Here is a 20,653-nt window from a genome sequence, read left to right on the forward strand (position 1 = left end):
TCAGAGCCAACTTGAGGGTCGCATCCGTTGGTGATCCAAATCTGAAGCCGGTAGAACTGCATCTGACTACCGTTTCCTAGATCTTCTGTTTCTAACTGCTTTTGGGCCTAGAGGACTCCTCTATTGTGTTAGGAGCATCTGTTCCAGTGAGGAACCCCTTTCTTTTCACGTGAAAATGTTTCTGGTAGCCCTAGCTACGTAATTTTTAAGATTTGGAGGTATACAATGTTTATTTGCAGTTGTTAGTTATTTTCTCTCTCTTTATTTCAGTTTATTTACCTATTTGTTTTTTTATTTCCAGATCTATACCTTTCATTTATGTGTATGCTCTTTTCCCTGCGACTCTATGCGATCTGGGCAAATGAGAAACAGAAAGCAAGGATTTTTCTCATGTGTATGCTCTTTCCCGCCATGCCTTAGTGTGATCTTGGAAAATCAGAAACATTGAGAAAAATGTATAGTTTCCAGCTAAAGCTAACTTCAAGCCATAAGGATTTTTGTTTTGTTTTGTATGTTTGTGTTGGGTTTTGTGTTTTTTGATTTGTAGGAAAAAACAAAGCTTTTTCAAGTAAGCACGCACCCCAAAGCTTTAGTGACTAAAAAAAAAAACCCCTTCCTCTTTTCCAAAAATTGCTAACCTTTTAATCTAGCTCACTTGGTCCAAAGCTACTTTATGAGAATAGAGGTCGTGAGTTCAAGTATTTCTTGGTCCAAAACTACTTTATTAAATTAAGTTTGGAAAGGGGGTGGATTTTTTTTTAAATATAATAATCTCATTCATTTCCGCACATTCTCACACTTCGTCGATATCTTCAACAACTTTTCTTCAAAAAGCCATAACTTCTTCATCCAAAAGCCATTTTCAGAGCCATTTTTTTTAATCAGCCTATTTTTTCGAGGTCTTTCCATTGGAACAATTTTTTTCAGCATATACAGCTTTAGTTTCTATTAAAATGGAAAGTCCATGACAAGTTATTCTTGACAACACCAACTACTTCCAATGGTGGTCTTACATTGTGGATTTACTTAGAAGTAAAGGTGCTTACAGAATAGCCTCAAGCCAAGAAACCAAACCGAATGATGGAGATAAGGAAGCCAAATGGGAAAATAGGCAAGATCAAGCACGTGGGTTGATAGGGATGTCTATTTCTCTAGACCTTAGATTCCATATCGCAGAAATTGATACTCCTGATGAAGCGATGAAACAAATCATTAAAGTTTTCAGAATTAAAAATGAACTTAGAGCCCATCAACTCGAAAATGAGTTGCTTGCATTGGACCCCAATAATTTTTCTTCCATTGAAGATTTTCTATCCAAGTTCAAGAACCTTAGACTTCTCTTAGAAGGTGTTAAGGTTAATAAACAATATGGTAACCTTATCTACTCCATTCTTACTAAGTTGGGACCGGCCTAATCTATGTTCGTTTCCACCTTCCATTCTACAAGAGAAGCCTTCACTTCTCAAGGACAAGACTACAAGTCCCCTTCCTTTGATTCCTTTTGTGATTCTTTAATAAGAGAACAAGAAAAACTCTTACACCTTGGTCTTCTTAATCTTAGAAACTCTTCTAAGAAAGCCTTAGCCGCCCACCAGAAACCAAATTCAAGGAATCCTAAGAAGCCGTATCCTAAAAGGAATGGTCCTAAACCAAACAAGGGTCCTAAGCAATTTTAGCCTCAAAATGATAAAGAAAATAAAAACAAAGGGAAAAAGACTAATCAACATTGCCACTTTTGTAATCGAGATGGCCACTTAGAATCCAAATGCTTTAAGAAGATGGAAGACTTGGAAGTAGCAATGAAGAAGCATAACGTCTAGTTGGAGCACTCTTCAACTTCAACTTCATCTTCAGGAATAGAATTTTCTACATTTGGTTGTCAAACATCTTGATCTGGATATGCACTAAATGTATCTTCTTCTTCTAATTCTCATGAGTGGATCATTGATTCTAGAGCTTCTTATCACATGGCCAAAAACAAAGCCATGTTTTCTTCTTTAAATGTTTGAACACCAAAAATATATATGTTGGTGGTGATAGATCTCTTAGTGTTGTAGGGACTGGAATTGTTCATATAGACAATGGTCAATTTAATGATGTATTATGTGTTCCAACCTTATCCTACAACCTTCTATCTATATATCAGATAACTCATTTAGGTAAAGGTAAAATCATTGAATTTTCACCTCACGATGTTGTAATTAAGGACCTAAGAGATCCTAAACAGAATTTAGCTATTGGCATTGCTAATGATTCTACAAGGTTGTATAAGTTTAACAACTTTGGCTCATCAAATATTCCCTTGGTATTTGTTGCTCATAATGATGAAGTGAGCAAACTTTGGCATGAGTGATTTTGTCACTTAAACTATCGCTCCCTTCAGAATCTATGTAAAGAAAATATGGTGATAGGTCTTCCAATGGTATCTTGCAGAGGTGGCATTTGTGTACTTGGAAAACATCATTGGGATATTTTTGAAAAAAGTTCCTCTTGGCATGCCTCAACCCCTTTATAGCTTGTGCATAGTCATTTATGTGGTCCACTTTCAGTTGCTTCATTCTCTGGCAACAAGTATTTCTTAACTTTAATTGATGACTTCCACAGACACATTTGGGTATACTTCTTAAAACTCAAGAGTGAAGTATTTAACATGTTCTTGGCCTGTAAGGCCTTTGTTGAAAAACAATCTGGACATCAAATTCTTAAGCTAAGATCTGATAATGGCGGAGAATATGTTAACAACAAATTCATCAACTTTTGCATTGAGAATGGAATTCAAATGCAACATATTGTTCCATATACTCCACAACAAAATGGTGTAGCTGAAAGGAAGAATCGCACCTTAAAGTAAATGGCTAACTGTATGCTTCAATCTAAAGGACTTAGTCTTAATTTTTGGGTAGAAGCAATTAAGTGTCCAAATTACATAATAAATCACACTCCTACTAAGGTTTTAAAGAATATTACTCAAGAAGAAGCATGGAGCTCAATTAAACCAGATGTAAGTCACTTTCGTGTTTTTAGAAGTGAAGCATGGGCCCATACTCAAGATGAGAAACATAAAGCTTTAGAAATTAAAAGTGTAAAATGTATTTTTGTTTGATATTTTCAAGATGTCAAAGGATATAGACTTATTCCACTTAAATCCAAAAATGTTATTATTAGAAGAGATGTAAAGTTTGCTGAAAATATATCGGCCTACGAGCCTAGTTCGATGAATGTGCCACCTCTCTCTATCTCTTCTACTTTTGAAAATATTTCTTCTTCAGATGATGAAAGCAAGGATGGCAATCCTTCCCCACCTTCTCAGGATTCTCCTTCAGCTCCTCAACTTCCAAAATGGGTCTGTGCTACTTGGGATGCAGCAGGTGCTCTTGTTGGTGATCCTACAGATCAACAACGTACATGTTCTCAGTTCGATAGAGCCTCTTCTTTATTGGCTCAAGCTTTAGCAAATTACGATCCTGACACCTTTGCAGAAGCTTCAGGACATCTAGATTGGGACGCAGCTATGAATGAAGAAGATCGTTCATTATTGGCAAACGATACATGGGATCTTGTTCCTCTACCAAAGGGACAAAAACTTGTTACATGCGAATGGGTTTACTAACCATGTATGGACCAGATGGAAAAGTTGATAAACATAAAGCTTGTGTTGTTGCTAAGGGTTTTTCACAAGTTCAAGGCATTTACTATACTAAAACCTTCTCCCCTGTTGCCAAAATAAACTCTATCCACCTTGTTCTTTCCCTTGCTGCCTCTTTCAAATGGGAATTCCATCAGATGGATGTTAAATTTGCCTTCTTGCATGGGGACTTGGATGAAGAAATCTATCTGGAACAACCTACTGGCTTTATACAAACAAACGCCAGCCTTGTATGTTGGCTTAAGAAATCCTTTTATGGTCTCAAGCAAGCTCCTCGGGCTTGGTATGCCAAAATGGATAGCTTTCTTTTAGAAACTGGCTTTTCTAGGTGTCATTTTGACAATACTGTCTACACCAAGAAAGTGGGCAAGTCTCTTATCATTCTGGTTCCTTATGTTGATGATCTTATCCTTACTGGTAGTGATCCCAACCTTATAAACCATGTGAAGTCTAGCCTTAAAAAAAAGTTTGAAATGACAGATTTAGGACACTTGCATTATTTTCTTGGTCTTCAAGTCTTGCAATCCAAGGAAGGTATTTCCCTTTCTTAGTCCAAGTATGCCTGTGATATTCTATACCATTTTCATATGGAAGATTGTAAGTCAGCCCCTTCTCCCTTTCAGTCTGGAACCAAACTTTCGGTCACTTGTACTTCCCCTGAATTTGATGCTACCTTATATTTTCAACTTGTAGGAAAAATTTTGTATCTGACCCATACTCGTCTTGACCTTTCCTTGGTATTGGCCTTATTGCTCGATCTATGCAAAACCCACATGAAAGTCATTGGAAAGCAACTAAAAGAATACTTTGTTATGTTCAAGGTATAGTTCAGTTTGGGATTCAATACAGTGCATAAGCATCTCCTCTATTGGTTGGTTTCACTGATTCTGATTAGGTTAGTGACCTTCATAACCGTAAGTCTACTACAGGTTATGTGTTCACTCTTTGTTCAGGACCTATTACATGGGCTTGCAAGAAACAAAGTGTCATTTCTATTTCTTTAGCAGAAGCAGAGTATCTAGGTGCCATAGAAGATAGTAAGGAAGCCTTGTGGCTTTGTCAGATCCTGTCAGAGTTTGGCTTTCAGCAGTAGCGTCCGACTACACTTTAGTGTGATAATCAAAGTGCCATTCAACTATGCAAAGATCCAGTCCAACATCAGCAAAGCAAACACATTGAACTGCACATGCACATCACCAGAAAGCTCATTAATGACCATGTTCTTGAAGTGCAATATTGTTCAACAAATGATCAAGTTGCAAACATCTTTACAAAGGCTCTAACAGAGGCGAAGTTTACTAAACTTCGATTTATGGTTGGAGTTCAGGAAGTTGTCACTAAGAGGGGATAGGCTCTAGTGCCTCCTTCCTTCTCCTATTGTGTCATATTTTCACATCCTTCAATCCTATCCCAAGTTGTTCTTAAGGGGGGATGTTAGGATATTCTGACACATAGGAAATAGTTAAGTATAACTTGGTCTAGTGTAGAGTTAGGTAAAGTGTGTTTCTTTACCTCCTTCCTTCTCCTATTGTGTCATATTTTCACATCCTTCAATCCTATCCCAAGTTGTTCTTAAGGGGGGATGTTAGGATATTCCGACACATAGGAAATAGTTAAGTATAACTTGGTCTAGTGTAGAGTTAGGTAAAGTGTGTTTCTTTACTATGTAATTTTGTAACTTACAATCCAACGATCACGATATATAGTGAATAAATTACCTAAAGTGGCAACGTTGGCTCAGGTCGTGGAATGTTTCCCTCTTAGATGGTTTTAACCACGTCAGCAATACTGGTGTATTGATCTGTGATCTGTTTGCGAGCAGTGTCCTTTGGTGTTCTATCTGAGGAACTTACCCTGTAAATTCCTACAAAACATATATACAGATAACAAATATTTTTTTTCCTATAATATATATATATATATAATACCTGAATCTCTTGTCAATTTATGATGTGCATGGGGTCATACACATACTTCTTTGAAAGGGAAACATGGAAAACATTATGAACCCGAATGTGACTTTGTAGTGCTAGTTGATAAGCCACTGGTACTATTCTTTCTAGAATCTAGAAAGGACCATAGAACTGGGGGGAATATTGAAACATTTCCCCCATCTCAATGTGCTTATCTTTGGTTTAATCCAAACATATACATGATCTCCTACTTGGAACTCCCAGTAGGTTATTTTTTTATCAGCATATGTTTTTTTCCTATCCTGAGTGGCCTTCAATTTTTTTCGAACGTTTTTCACGATTCTTTCCATTTCCTCTAGCATATCCAGTCTTAATATCATTTTGTTCTCGAGGTTATTCTAATTTGCAGGGATGGAATATTTTCTTCCATAGAGTACTTCAAAAGGACTCATTTTCAGTGACTCATGACAACCATTGTTGTATGCAAACTCTACCAAATGTAGGTACTCTTCCCATTTTCCAGGTTGCTGCATCAAGTACATGCGTAACATGTCCTCCACCACTTGATTAACTCTTTCAATTTGTCTATTAGTCTGGGGGTGATAAGCAGTGCTGAAGTGAATTTTTGTGCCTAACCCTATGAACAATGCTTTCCAAAAAGTAGAGGTAAACTTAACATCCCGATCAGATATTATGACTTGAGGCATGCCATGCAGCCGGAAAATATCTTTCATAAATATATCTGCTATCTGGGCTATTTGGTATGTGGATTTGATAGGTATATAATGAGAAGTCTTGCTTAGTTTGTCTACCACAGCCATAATCGAATCATTTTTCCTTTTTGATCGAGGTAAACCAGTTATAAAATCTAAGGTTATTGTATCCCATTTCCATTCAGGGATGGGTAAGGGATGCAGTAACCCAACACGATGCTAGTACTTAGCTTTGACTTGATGACATTCCAAGCATTTGGCTAAATATTCAACAATGTCCTTCCTCATACCAGGCCAATAGTAGTTTTTCTTGATAGCATAAAAAATCTTTTGATAGCTTGGGTGAGCAGCATAAGGACTTCTGTGAAATTCATCTAACATAATTTTCCTTATTGACAATTGATTAGGAAAATATATACGGTTTCTAAACATCATCAAATTCTCAGAGTTAATACGATACTCTTTTTGCTCTTCAGAATTTTGTGTAGATTTAACTTATTGCTAGAGATAGCCATATTGAGGGTCCTTCTGAGCTGCTTCCTTTATTTACTCAGAAAAATTGCATTCGACTTGACTAAATGAAATCTCATAGATATGATGAAGCTTCATACTTAATGCATCTTCCACTCGGTTCTCTTTTCCCTTTAATTGTTTGATTTCAAAATAAATTCACTTACGAATGCAGTCCACCGAGCTTGGTGCTCGTTCAAGGTGGGTTGGTTAAAAAAACTAGTTAAGTTATTGTGGTATGTTCTGAGCAAAAATCTTTTCCCCGGTAATTAATGTCGCCATACTTTGAAGGCGTGAACTACATCATTTAACTCCAAATCATAAGAAAAATAATTATGTTCATGTTCTTTTAACTTACGAGATTTGTAAGAAATTACCTTATTGTTCTCCATTAAAACTCCACCTACACCCTTTTTACATGCATCTGTACAAACTATAAAATCTTCCGCAGGGTCTGTAATCTTCAATACCGAAACAGTCGTGAGTATATGCTTTAATTTTTAAAAACTTTCTTGACAGTCTCTGGAGCACTTGAAACTTGTTCCCTTTTTCTGCAAGGAGATAATTGGATAAGCGACCTTAGAAAACCCCCTTATAAATATCCTATAATAACTAGCAAGGCACATCAAGGAGCGTATATCTTCCACATTGGTTGGAATAGGCTAGTCCATGATGGTCTTAATTTTATCTGGATTGACAGCTATACCATTAGAGGATATAACATGTCCTAGATATCGAATCTGATCCTTAAAGAAATCACACTTGCTAAGTTTGGTGAAAAGTTTGTTTTCCCTTAAAGTTTATAACACTATCCAAAGGTGTTCCTTATGTTCCTCTATCCTTCTGGAGTATACCAGAATTTCATAAATAAATATAAGCACAAATTTATCAAGGAAAGGATGGAAAATTCCATTCATCATACTCATGAATGTTTATGGAGTGTTAGTGAGTCCGAATGATAGCAGCACAAACTCGTAATGGCCATAATGTGTTCTAAATTCAGTCTTATGTATGTCTTCATCCTTAGTTTGAATCTCATGATATCCTGATCATAAATCAATTTTTGAAAATACCACCACTCCTTTAAATTGATCAAAGAGGTCATCAATTCGAGAAAGGGGTACTTATCCTTAATGGTTAACTTATTTAGTTGTCTGAAATCTATGCATAAATGCATAGTACCAAACTTTTTCCTCACGAATAAAATAGAGGCTCCCTAAGGAGACATGCTGGGTCGAATATAACATTTATCCAACAACACTTGGAGCTGTATTTTTTGTTCAGTTAACTCAGGGACACTCATTCTATAGGGGGCTTTGGAAACTTGGGCAGCTCCAGGGACCAATTCTATGGTAAAGTCAAGTTTCCTCTTGGGTGGTATCCCAGGAATATCTTCTAGAAATACATCTTTAAATTCTTGAACCACTAGTATTTTCTCCAAGGCAGACAGTTTAACTTTAGAGTCTGTATACCCTCCTTGAACCGCATAGATTTGACAGCCTTTACGGATGCATCTTGCTAGTTGGTGGGTTGTGGCGGGTCGTAACCTGACTTCTCTTTTGACACCTTGAATTTCTATTCGAATGCCACCACTTGACAGAAAATTAATGGTCTTATCCTTATAGTTTACTAAGGTGCATTGTCGTTCCAGCCAGTCCAGGCCTATCAAGACATCATAGGAACCTAATGGTAGTATATTTAAATCTGTCTTAATCTGTTGTCATGCCAATTCTATTTCATAGTCCTCTATTTTTGCATTAACTCTTCTTTTAGCACCTGTGGCTTGTTGGACCAGCCACAGGTTTTTAAACTTTATACCTTTCAGATGGCATCAATCAACTATTCTGGGAAAGACATAGCTCAAGCTTGCAACTGGATCTATTAAAATGGAAACACGATGATTGGATAATTTACCTTCGAGTTCCACCATCGAAGGTTGATAATGATGCAGGAGCATTGGCTCAGAAACATCATTGTATTTTAGTAGACATAGGGGGTCTTGTATTTTCAAGGAAGTTGAATTCCTATGTATGTAATTATTAATGTTTTAAGTGATTAGAATAGGAATTAATTAGATATTGTGAGGATATTTTTAAATGGTCTCAAATGTAGGAGAACATAGGTGATTAATGATGATGAAAGAGTTAGAATTCAATTGAAAGTCTTGGACTAGAAAGTGGTTTCATGATTCAAGGAGCTAGAGAGGATTCTTAGGGATAAGTAGGAGTCAAAAGTGGACTTAGAGGATATTTAGGATTTAGTTCAGCAGATTAATGATCTGAACTAGAATTAGTTCAACAAAACCTTTTGTATAAATGTAACCCTAAAAGGTATAGAGAGAGTAGTTAGTCAGTCGCTAGAGAGTAGCTAGTGAGTCAAAGATTTAGATTGTAAGCCTACGGGAAAGAGAAGAAAGACCACTTATCAGAAAATCAAGCCAGGGAGAGAGACTTGTGTAAATACTCATTTATTAATACAAACAACTCGATTCAGAGTTTGTACAATGTGTACTATGTAATTGAATTATAATATGTGTGTGGCTAGATTGATTCTGTGTAACTTATGTTGCAAGTGCAGAATAGAGTCGAAATACAGAGAAGCGTAACAGAACAACTTCCAACTACGGTTGGGTAGAAGTTGTTGAGGTAGCTCCACAGTTGCGGTTATGGGTAGAGTTGTCTTAGAGATAACAGTTCCAGCAAAAGGATTGTTGGGTAGAATTGTTAGTCAGCAAGAGGTTCAAGGAGAGAACCATAGAGTTGTGTTACGAATTTGTACACATGGGCAGTACAAAAGAAATCCTTTAGTGTTATAGTGAAGGTAGAGGAGGATAAAGGCAAGAGTGGAGTCAAGTTAAGGAGAGAGTTCTGGCAGAACAGTGAAGGACCGGAACCCTGAAGAAAGCCGAGTCCACAGAAGGATATTGAAGAAATGACATAAAACCAAAGTAAAGAGCTACGGGGGTACTGAGTGTATGAAAGCTTGATTGTAGTTGAAGTCTTGTAGTAAATCTCAGCCATCGATCACAAAATTCAATGCCATGTTACAATCAACTGCGGGATTAAGTTGATTGATAACCTGTGTGCTAGTTCAAGGGCCGCAAATCGTAGGCAAGCTTTCAAGAGAGACTTTAGGTTGTTGGTCACTCCCTTACCCATAGCATGAGAGAAATTATGGCCTAATATATCTAGAAAAATAGTGCTACTAAGGGACAAGTTGTCTCAGTGGTTGACTTTCTCCAGAGGGTTTTGTTGATGATTTTGGTCGAATATTATCATAGTAGCCTCTCATCTCACATTTACCCCAGTTGGCATGGTTACTTGGGGAGATGTCAGAGGAGGGTGTTACAGAGTAATATCAGAGCATGGTTCAACTCTCATACTAGATGGGCGGTGTGTGTTGGTCATGCATGCATGTCAGTTTCATGTGTGTCTCTTACACTTACATTTCATGTGTTGGTTGCATTGGGTTAATGATTTATTATGGTTGTAGTATGGTTGTTATGGAGAATTTGATATTGATTTCATGAAATTTAATTGTCATGAGTATGTGACTGGTTGCATATGGTTACATGTCGCTTACATGTTGTTTTATGTCACATACTTACATCCTTGTATGTTAGGTTACATTCTTTAATATTTTTCTTACATGTATTAGTCTTTTAGGTTGATTACAATAATTGATCACTTATGTTCAACCACATGTGTTTATGCGTATGTGTAGTTAATTAGGCGTTGCATATGCATGTTGTTGGTTGAATGTGGCAATGTGTACAATGGAGTAATGGTTATTTTTATTCATGAGGTCATAACATGCATTGTTGATATGGCCTTGCATTGATAATTGGACCCTAACTAGAGTGATGTTTATGTGTAGATACATTTATTTGTGTATGTCAACTATATGTTGTTATGATTATGTTATACATGTATCATGCTGATTTGGTGATCTTGCAAGTAAGGTATCCTCCCTGAGCTATACTAAGGTATGTTGATTTATTTATATTAGGTTTATCTAACATATTATGCATTGCAGGAAGAAATATCAAATGGCTAGCAAGATGGTTGACTACAAAGACTCTCCTTATGAATCCGAAGAGAAATAAGATGTTTGGAATCCTTTTGAATTGGTAGTTACATTGAGAAGCTTTAAGGAAGAGATAAGGAGTTGTAAGGGATTTAATGACCGGATCATACAAGAACAAGAGAAACAAGCAAAGGTTAATACTGTACTTCTTCAGATTTTTTCATACTTGCAACGACAAGGGCCACTTTGGACTATCTATGGACATGAGGATGGAACTAATGGGGCATATGGCAGTAGGTCTCCTGGTAGATGCAAGTCAGATAGACATGACACAGTGAGAGATGGTAGGTTATTGCACACTCCGATAAGAGGGGTGATCAGTACAGGTACTATTATATTTATGGTTCTGACAGACATCATGATCATCATCGTTATCATCCTTATAGGATGAATGATAGGGGATACTTGCTAGATGAATTCAAGAAAGAAAAAACACCTTATTTTGATGGATATGTGAAGAATCTGGAATATACTGAGGCTTGGATAGTTGGGATCAACAAATAATTTGTGTTGCATGAGTACAGAGATAGCATGAAGGCCATAATAGCTATCTTCAGCTTGAAAGGTGAAGAATACCTATGGTGGGAAGTTGTTAAGCTGGTCATATACATCAAGATAGATGACTTGAGTTGGTGGGAATTCTAGAGGCTTTTCAGGAAGAAATACTTATCAGGGAGGTGCTACGACACTAAGGCTAAAGAATTCTACCAGTTAAAGATGGGATCAATGACAGATGAAGAGTACACGGCCAAGTTTCTGGAGCTATTGAGGTATGTATCGTATCCTACTGATGAGAAGGCTAAAATTCAAATATTTATCAATGGTTTCCATTAGAATTTATAGATCAGACTGAGTATGATGAGCCTCAGTCACTTGACAATGTCATTGGGAAATTGAAGCATTTCTATGAGTAGTCAAAGTGTAAGAATGAATCTCGGCATGGATGGAATTAAAAAGACAAAGGCAGAGGTAAATGGTGGCCTAAGAGGACAAGGCCTCAATGCAAATGGGAAAGAATATGCCACCGCAAAAGAGATTTAATGTAGCTAGACAAGGACATGGGTCACAACAGTAACAACAACATAGAGGGGAGGGCATTGGTCAGTTGGAGTGTTGGACATGTGATGAGGAACACCTTAGGAGATATTTTCGACAACATCAGGGTGGAAGGACTAAGATATACAATGCACATGAGGTGTAGATTGGTGGGGATGTTGGCTAGAGTATTCCACGTATCCGTGTAGTAGTGGAGAATAGGCATGCTGAACACCATGCATCTATCATTGAGATGGAAGGTAAGCTTTGTGATCAAGCTATTTGTATTTTGATTGACCCTAGATATAATTATAGTTATTTTAGTCCTGACTTTGCGGATAAGTGTAGTTTGAATAAGGAATTGCATGCAGAGTCTTGGTTAGTGTAGTTGGCTACAGGTACAAAGAAGTGATTTCATCATTGAGTAAGATCTTTTGCATTTGACCTGAATGGTATGCCTACGAAAACACATGTAAATGTACTACTGTTGGGATCATACAGTATGTTATTAGGCATGGATTGTTTGTATCTTCATAGAACCAAGATAGACTGTTGTCATGTGTTGATGAAAATGGGGAACCAAGAGTGTTGCAGGATAGGAATAAATACACATCAGTTAGGATGGTGACAACTATGAAAGTAAAGCGTGGTCGCAGGAAGGGATGAAAGATATTTGTAGTACACATTTCTAGTGATAGGGGTAAGGAGGCTGAAGATGCAAATGTCTTGAAAATGTACCTATTTTTATAGTAGTTTCAGGATGTATTCCCTGAGGACATTATAGAGTTTCCACCACATAGGGATGTAGACGTTTCTATTTATCTAGTGCTAGGGACAGCTCCAACATTGAAAGCACTTTACAGGATGAGCACACTTGAGTTGGTTGAGTTAAATTTACAATTGAGGGAAATTTTGGCTAAGGGATATATTAGGCCAAGTGTATCACCTTGGGGCACACTAGTCTTGTTTGTGAGGAAGAAATATGGTACTCTCAGATTATGCATTAATTACAGGTGGTTGAAAAAAGTGACTATCAAGAATAGGTACCCTTTGGCAAGGATTGATGACTTGTTTGATCAGTTGAAGGGAGCAGCAATGTTTTCGAAGATTGACATGAGATTCGAATACCATCATGTACGCATCAAAGAGGAGGACATTTACAAGACTACGTTCAGGACAAGGTATGGGCATTATAAGTTTGTTATTTTTTCATTTTGCTTAACCAATGTTCTAGGTACCTTCATGTGTTTGATGAATAATGTGTTGCATCCATATTTGGATAAGTTTTTTATTCTCTTCATTGATGATATACTAGTATATTCTAAAAATTAGGAAGAGAATGTCGATAACTTAGTAGTAGTATTAATATTGTTGAGGGAGCATCAGTTGTATGCTAAGTCTGGTAAGTGTATTTTATTTCAGACTGAAGTACACTACTTGGGGCATGTGTTCTCCAAGTAATGCATTGTAGTATATCAAGAGAAGATAGGGGCCATCATGGAGTGGGTAGATCGTAAGAGTGTGGATGAGGTAAGATCTTTCATGGGTCTGGTAGGCTATTACAGGAGGTTCATCAGAAACTTCTCACAGATTTCTTATCCCATTACATCATTGCAAAGGAAAGGTAAGAAGTTTGAATGGACAGAAGAGTGTGAGGCTAGATTTAAGAAACTTAAGTAGTTGTTGACACATGCACTAGTGTTAAAGATTGTAGATCTGGACAAAGAATTTGTGGTATGCACATATTCTTTCCAGAGAGGAATTGGTGGAGTCCTCATGTAGGATGGACAAGTGATATGTTATGAGTCTCATAAACTAAATGAGCATGAGTAGAACTATCCAATAAATGATCTTGAGTTAGTAGCAATCATACATGAATTGAAGATGTGGAGGCACTATCTTCTTGCAGGAGGTTTGTAGTTATGATTGACCCCACTGGGTTGAGCTATTTGTTTGACCAGCCAAATCTTAACACCATGCAGGCTAGATGGTTGGAAATGATCAACGAGTTTGATTTTGAGATCAGGTACATCAAAGGTAAAGAGAACAGTGTGGAATTTTCTCTCAGCAGATGGGTATAGGTAGATCATTTGGCAACTATGACACCCTATTGGCCAGACTTATAAGATAGGATATCGCAAGTAGGTCAGCAAGATGTTAGGTATATGGATATTGTGTGTAGGTTACAACAAGATGCTAGTACAGGTGCAGGTACAGGTACATGTAGTGGTACAGGTAGAGGTAGTCATACAGGAACATGTACAGGTACAGGTAGTGGTACAAGCATAGGTACATTTACAGGTATAGGTGCAGGTGCACAGGGTATGGATTATTCTCTCATAGTAGATGGATTGGTTAGCTTCTAAGAGAAGATATATGTACCAGAAAGTAGGGAGCTCAATAAGGTGATCTTGAGGGAGTTTCATGTAAAACCTTATTCAAGTCACCTAGGTTATTAGAAGACAATGGCAGCAGTGAAGGGATTCTACTATTGGCCGAATTTGAAGAGGGATGTAACAGAGTTTGTGGTGAGGTGTTTCGACTGTTAGCGAGTGAAAGAAGAGTTTAAACATCCAGGTGGACTACTATAATCGATCATGATTCCAAAGTTGAAATGGGAGGTTATTTCAATGGATTTCATCACAGGGTTGCCGAAGTCAATGAAGCAATATGATTCCATCATGGTCATTGTGGATAGGTTAACAGTGGTTGCACACTTCATTCCAGTGAAGTCTACGTTCTCGGATAGCGATGTGGCACAAGTATTCTTGAGAGATGTGGTTAGATTGCATGGTGTTCCAAAGAATAATGTGTCAAACAAGGATGCGAAGTTCACTTCCAAGTTTTTGAAGGTGTTATTTTCAGGTTTGGGCATAGAGTTCGCCTTCAGCAAAACTTATGATCCACAGAAAATGGATAGATACAGAGGGTCAATGGGATATCAGAGGACATGTTGAGGTTGTATGTGATGCATCAGCAATGGAAATGGGAAGATTATCTCCCCTTGGTTGTCTAGTTCTCGTATAACAACGATTATCAGGAATCATCGAGGGTGAGTCCTTTGGAGGCATTGTATGGGTAGAGTTGCAATAATCCCATCAGTTGGAGTGATCTGGTTAGTAGGGTATTATTTGGACTAGATATGTTGGCAGACATGGAAGATGAGATGCAAGTGATCAACAAGAATATAAAGGTAGCACAACATAGGTAGAAGATTTATGTAGATAGGAACATGTTGTTCAAGGAGTTCTAGGTTGGGCAGCAAGTGTACTTGTGCATCAAACCTAAGAAGACCTCCTTGCAAATTGGATCATGTGCTAAGTTGGCACCACAATTTTGTGGACCCTTCAGTATCATTAAGAGGATTGATCCAGTAGCCTATCGATTTGCACTGCCTCTGACAGTGAAATTCCATGATGTATTCCAATTATCTTTGCTTAATAATTATGTTGACGATGTTTATCATGTGATTGGATGGTCTGTATTGTAGGTGGAACCAGATGGAGAATTCCAACCGAAGCCTCAATGTATATTGCAAAAAAGGTGCTCATGCTCCAGAACTAAGCAATCAAGCAAGTAAAAGTGTAATGGAATCATTTTGGGCTCGATGAAGCTACATGGGAGATGACAGATCAGATGCGGACTATGTATCCTTCCTTTCTTTCCAGTTGAGGAAAAGAAACTTCCATATGCTAGTTTGGTATATGCTTTATGGTCGTTGGTATATGCTTTATGGTGGTTTGGTATGTGATTTATGGTGGTTTGGTATATGCTTTATGGTGGTTTGATATATGCTATATTATTTTTTAATATATGCTTAGATATGGTGTTTATTATGTGTTTTGATATATTCTTTGGTATATGCTTTGGTATATATTTTTGGTAATATTTCTATATATACATATGTGTATGGATGTAAATACTACCATTCACTATGTTATAAACCTACACTGTGTAGTATGGATGTTATGTCATTATGATTACGTTTTCATGTTATTATGCTATCATACGGTTGTGTTATCATGATGTTATGATGTTATGTGGATTGGTACTTAGCAGGATGATCATTGTAAATACCATAATGAGTTGTGTTATAAAGCTCCACTATGCAGTATGTTGTCATGTTGTCATAATATTTTGTCTTGAGTAGGTCTTTCATTGTAAATATTGCATCGAGCTATGTTATAAAGGTCCATAATGAGCATGCCTTCTTTAATAAGGTTGCTAAGGTATATGTGTGATTGAACACTGAGGATAGTGTCCCCCAAGGGGGAGGGTTCTCTAATAGCCCTGGTGAAAATTCCATGTAATAAAAATTAAAAAGAATAGGCGTGATCAATGGGACACTTTACAAGTTGAATGTTGGGCCAGACATCCTAGGCGACGTTCATTTGGTTGTTTATGGCTAAGGAAACGGCTAAAGCTTTGGAAAGGCAAAATGTTATTTTTGGCACATTTATTTGTGAAAATAATGGAAATTAGGAGAAAAAGGAGGTGAAAGGTCGCATGTTGCATGTGAGGAGGAAAGTGAAGGAAAATAATGGAAAATGAAGAAAATAGAGGCCTCAATCATAAAAAGTCTTCTAAGGATCAGTTGGTAACCTTCTTCTCAGTTGAGTTTTGGAGCTCTCTTATTATTCTCTCTCTGTCTCTGTCTAACTCTTGGACACTTATAATTTGTTGGATAAACTTGGCATTGGAGAAAGAAAGGAAAAGAAGGCAAGAGGAAGAAAATATCAAGTAGGAAAAGATCAAGTAGCTAAAATAGGCTTCATTGCATGTATCGACTTCCATGTATATTTTCCTTGCTAGAATTGGCATGCAAGGGATTACATGTGCTTCTTTTCTCCCATGTCATGGGTTTTTCTAAAGGTGATAGTATTTTGAGCCTAGCCTTGCCATTTTCTTATAGTTTTTATGAGATGGGTTCTCTCATACGTTTGTGTGGGATGGCTGGAGTGGCCCATGAACTAGATTGAGGATCATGAAGCCACTGGCCTAGTAACCCCTAAACCAGACTGTGGGTTATGGTAAAGCCACATTGTGTGCCTCGATGGGCCTAGGAATTCTTGTTGGTGAATGGATGGATATACGGTAAAGTTAAGAGGTGGATTTTGTCTCCGTTGTGCCTACTGACCCTGAGATGGGATGCACAGTAAATCATGGCGATTATGTCTCAATGTAGGACCTAATGATCCTTGGATGAAATGGTGGATGCACGGTAAAGAGTAAGAGACAAGGAGGCACTCAAATTCCTCACAGTGTAGGCAAAGAACTCCAGTGGTATCCATGTTGATTGGTGTTTTTGATGTTTTCTATGAGTCCTAATTCTTGCTTGGAATATGGCTCGGGGGTGATTGGCTGAAGAGAGACTTGGCTTAGCCAATCTATGGTCCGGTGGAACATGGTAGTCCCATCTCTACTTGATCATGGCATTCATTAATGAGAAATTAATCCCATTTATTTTCATGTGTAAATATATTGATGTATATGTGGATTTTGATGGTTGATATGTCTATGGTAGTTATGTTCCTATTACGCTGGTTATATGTATATTTTATGACAACAACTATATATGTCTCTTAGCATGCTTTTACTTGTATATGAATGGATAACTATGACCTTGTTGGGAAATTATATGTGTTATAATTCCAACATTAAATTATCAATCTGGGACTTGTAAGCTTTGAGGCACAAGCACAGGTAGCACAGGATCAGAGAATCTAATCTAAACTAAAATCATGAAATTTGAAATATATTCCTAGATTAAGTATGGAATTTATATTCCTACTTTGAAACTAATATATTGATGCAAATGAATAACTTCAATCAAATAATGAATTAATTAAAACTTACTGAGAAATCAGGGAAAATAATGAATGATCTGTTCAAATGACTGCTACTTGATTCAAAACAACTCGACATGTAAAAGATAAAATTTATGCCTAAAGTTAATTGTTCACACAACACAATTTATTAACAAATGGTCTTTAATTACATAAACTCCAAAATAAACAAATGATTAACTATGATGATTACTCTATTGAAATCACAAAACTCACGCTTTCAAACTAGATTTTTCTAATTAACTAAATCAGAGCAATTATGGGTACATAATGTAGCTAAGTACAAAACGTGACCTAAGAACAGAATGCAACCTAAGTACATAATGAAGTTGAATATAGAATGTGGCAGAGTGAAAAATGCAGCCAAGTGCAAAATGTGGTTGAGTACAGAATACAATCGAGTGCTTACTCCACAACCTGCAAAGTGAAACCAATAGAAATGCACTCGCTTCCCTCTACTCAAATTGTTTCCCTCTACTCAAATCTACAAAACATAAATGAATCTAGAATACAAATTGAAGTGTTGGAATTATGAAAACTATTTAGCAAAACATTGGAAATAAAATATAAGTCTATTGACTGAAAGAAAACACACTTCCTAAAACTGTTCCTGTGATCATAGCATAAATCAAGAAGCAATTACATAATAAAATGCATAAATAAATTGTAGAAATAAATTGACGAAAACATTATATCTAATTCAAACCATCTGCAAGAAATTCAATATAAAAAGGAAATAAACACACTTATAGAATCTATGTTAACCCTACAAACACGATGGGCTCAAGAGGCCTTTCTTGTCCATGTGTTACAGGTCTAAAATCAATTCATAAGATGGACACCAAAGCTACAACAAATTCATCATCCTTTATTCATCCAAAAAAAAAAATTAATATACAATAACCAACAAATGTAATTGTGCTTCCTCTCCTATGTAACTCATTTTAACTCTTTTTGTAACTCCCTATCTCTGAATGACTGAAATGTATACTATGCTTTTACAATATGAGATCCCAAGCTCAAGGATTTGATCTTAGCAAAATGATAACAAAATTACAAAAATCCATTTCAAATGATGTTTTTGGAATTGGTTATGGCAAATTTGTCTTGGGAAGTCTCATGATCCATGCATAGCATGATTGCGATATAGAATATCTGATTGTAGCTCCATATATCTTGAAAAAGTAAAAAAATAAATCTTCAACCCGAAATATATGGAATTGTGGCTGATCCAAAATCGTCAAACCCAACGAATCTGTACTTAACTCAGAATTTTGGCACCGAATTTGTACTTAACTTTCAGTCGAATATTTCCCTGACCATAACTTCTTCTCAATGACGAATTTTCCCAAACAATTTTTGGGTTACCTAAATGATGTTGCTCTAAACAAAACATGTCTACCAGAATTTCAAGATTATTCTTCATTTGATCACAAATTGAGATTCTAATCTACAACCATTCTATACTTAACCTGTAGAAACTAGTTTAATTGACTTATGAAGAATTTTGGAAATGAATCCCTGAAGTAAATAGACATGGAAAAACATCATTAGTAAATCATGACAAAATCATCTCTAATCACTGAAAATTCAAGAAAACTAATGATAATCAACCACAAAGTGCAGGATATGAATTAACTGCAAAGTGTGGAATGAGAGTCTGAAATGAGTTAAAAACATAGGAATTTAGGGTATGAATAATGGTATTTGTACGAGGTAAAAATGGGAATATTCGAGGCCCCATAGACCTAATGGATGATAATGTAGCAAATGACATTAGTGAACAATGGTTCATAGTGATTCCCAGATAAGTATGAGATCCCTACACTTAATTCTATTATTTACACTTGTAGGTTACATGTTGATGATATGTTTGACAAAATGCCTATCATGGATAGTAGGGGTTTCGTTATGGTCTTGTTAATTTTCTTGATTTTTCATCATTGTTTCCTTGTACATTTACTGATTTGAAGCTATCAGTCCATTCTGGATAGTGGCCTGGGCTCTTGGCCTAAAAAAGTGGCTTAAATCTCGGGGTCACTGGCACATAATTGGATGTTTTGGTCTCTAGTCACTGGCAGGTAAGCCTGTGAGAGAGACTTTAGGTTATTGGTTGCTCCCTTTCCAATAACATGAGAGTGACTATGGCCTAAGAGATCCAGAAAAATAGTGTGACTGAGGGACAAACTATCTGAGTGGTTGACGTGTCTCCTGAGGGTTTTTTTGATGATGTTGGATGATTGTGTCTGATGTTCCATCGATTCCACTTCATTAAGGTCACATAGGAGGTCGAATATGATCATAGTAGCCTCTTGTCTCATGCTTACCTTGGTTGGTCTGGTTCATTTGGTGAATGTGGGAGGAGGGTGTTACAGAAAGAAAATGTTTCAACTTACAAGTAGTTTAATCGGTCATGACATGGAGGGTGGTAGAATAAAGGTGATGTTATAGGATGGTTGCAGTATTGGAAATGAGGCAAGGAGTATATTAAGAGGTATTGTCTACAAAATTAGGGTGGTAGGCCTCATATTTATAGTGCACTGTGTTATCACAAAATCAAGCACTGAAGGGCTGCTTATCAGTAAGATAATGTGTAACTATTTCAAACCTAGCTTTGGACTAAGGCTTAGCCTCCTTAGTCTGAGAGGGCTCTCTCACAGATTATGAATGTTGATCACTAACAAGGAAAGATGGCTAACTCTTTAACAAACACAGGAAAATAAGCTGGCTGGACAGATATCAGATTGATTCCCATTGGGCTTATGGAGTCTCACACATCTCAGCAAACCAAAATACTATTTTTCATGGAAGTCAGGGCTCTTTACATCTATGTTCAAACATAACTAACATAAAACACAGTCTGCCATAACATACAGGAAGTCAGAGCATGTGGGCATGAGTTCT

This window comes from Pinus tabuliformis, chromosome 1_1 (genome assembly GCF_031772625.1).
Source record: "Pinus tabuliformis cultivar Carrire ecotype Pingquan chromosome 1_1, CPIR1, whole genome shotgun sequence".
Lineage (NCBI taxonomy): Eukaryota > Viridiplantae > Streptophyta > Pinopsida > Pinales > Pinaceae > Pinus > Pinus tabuliformis.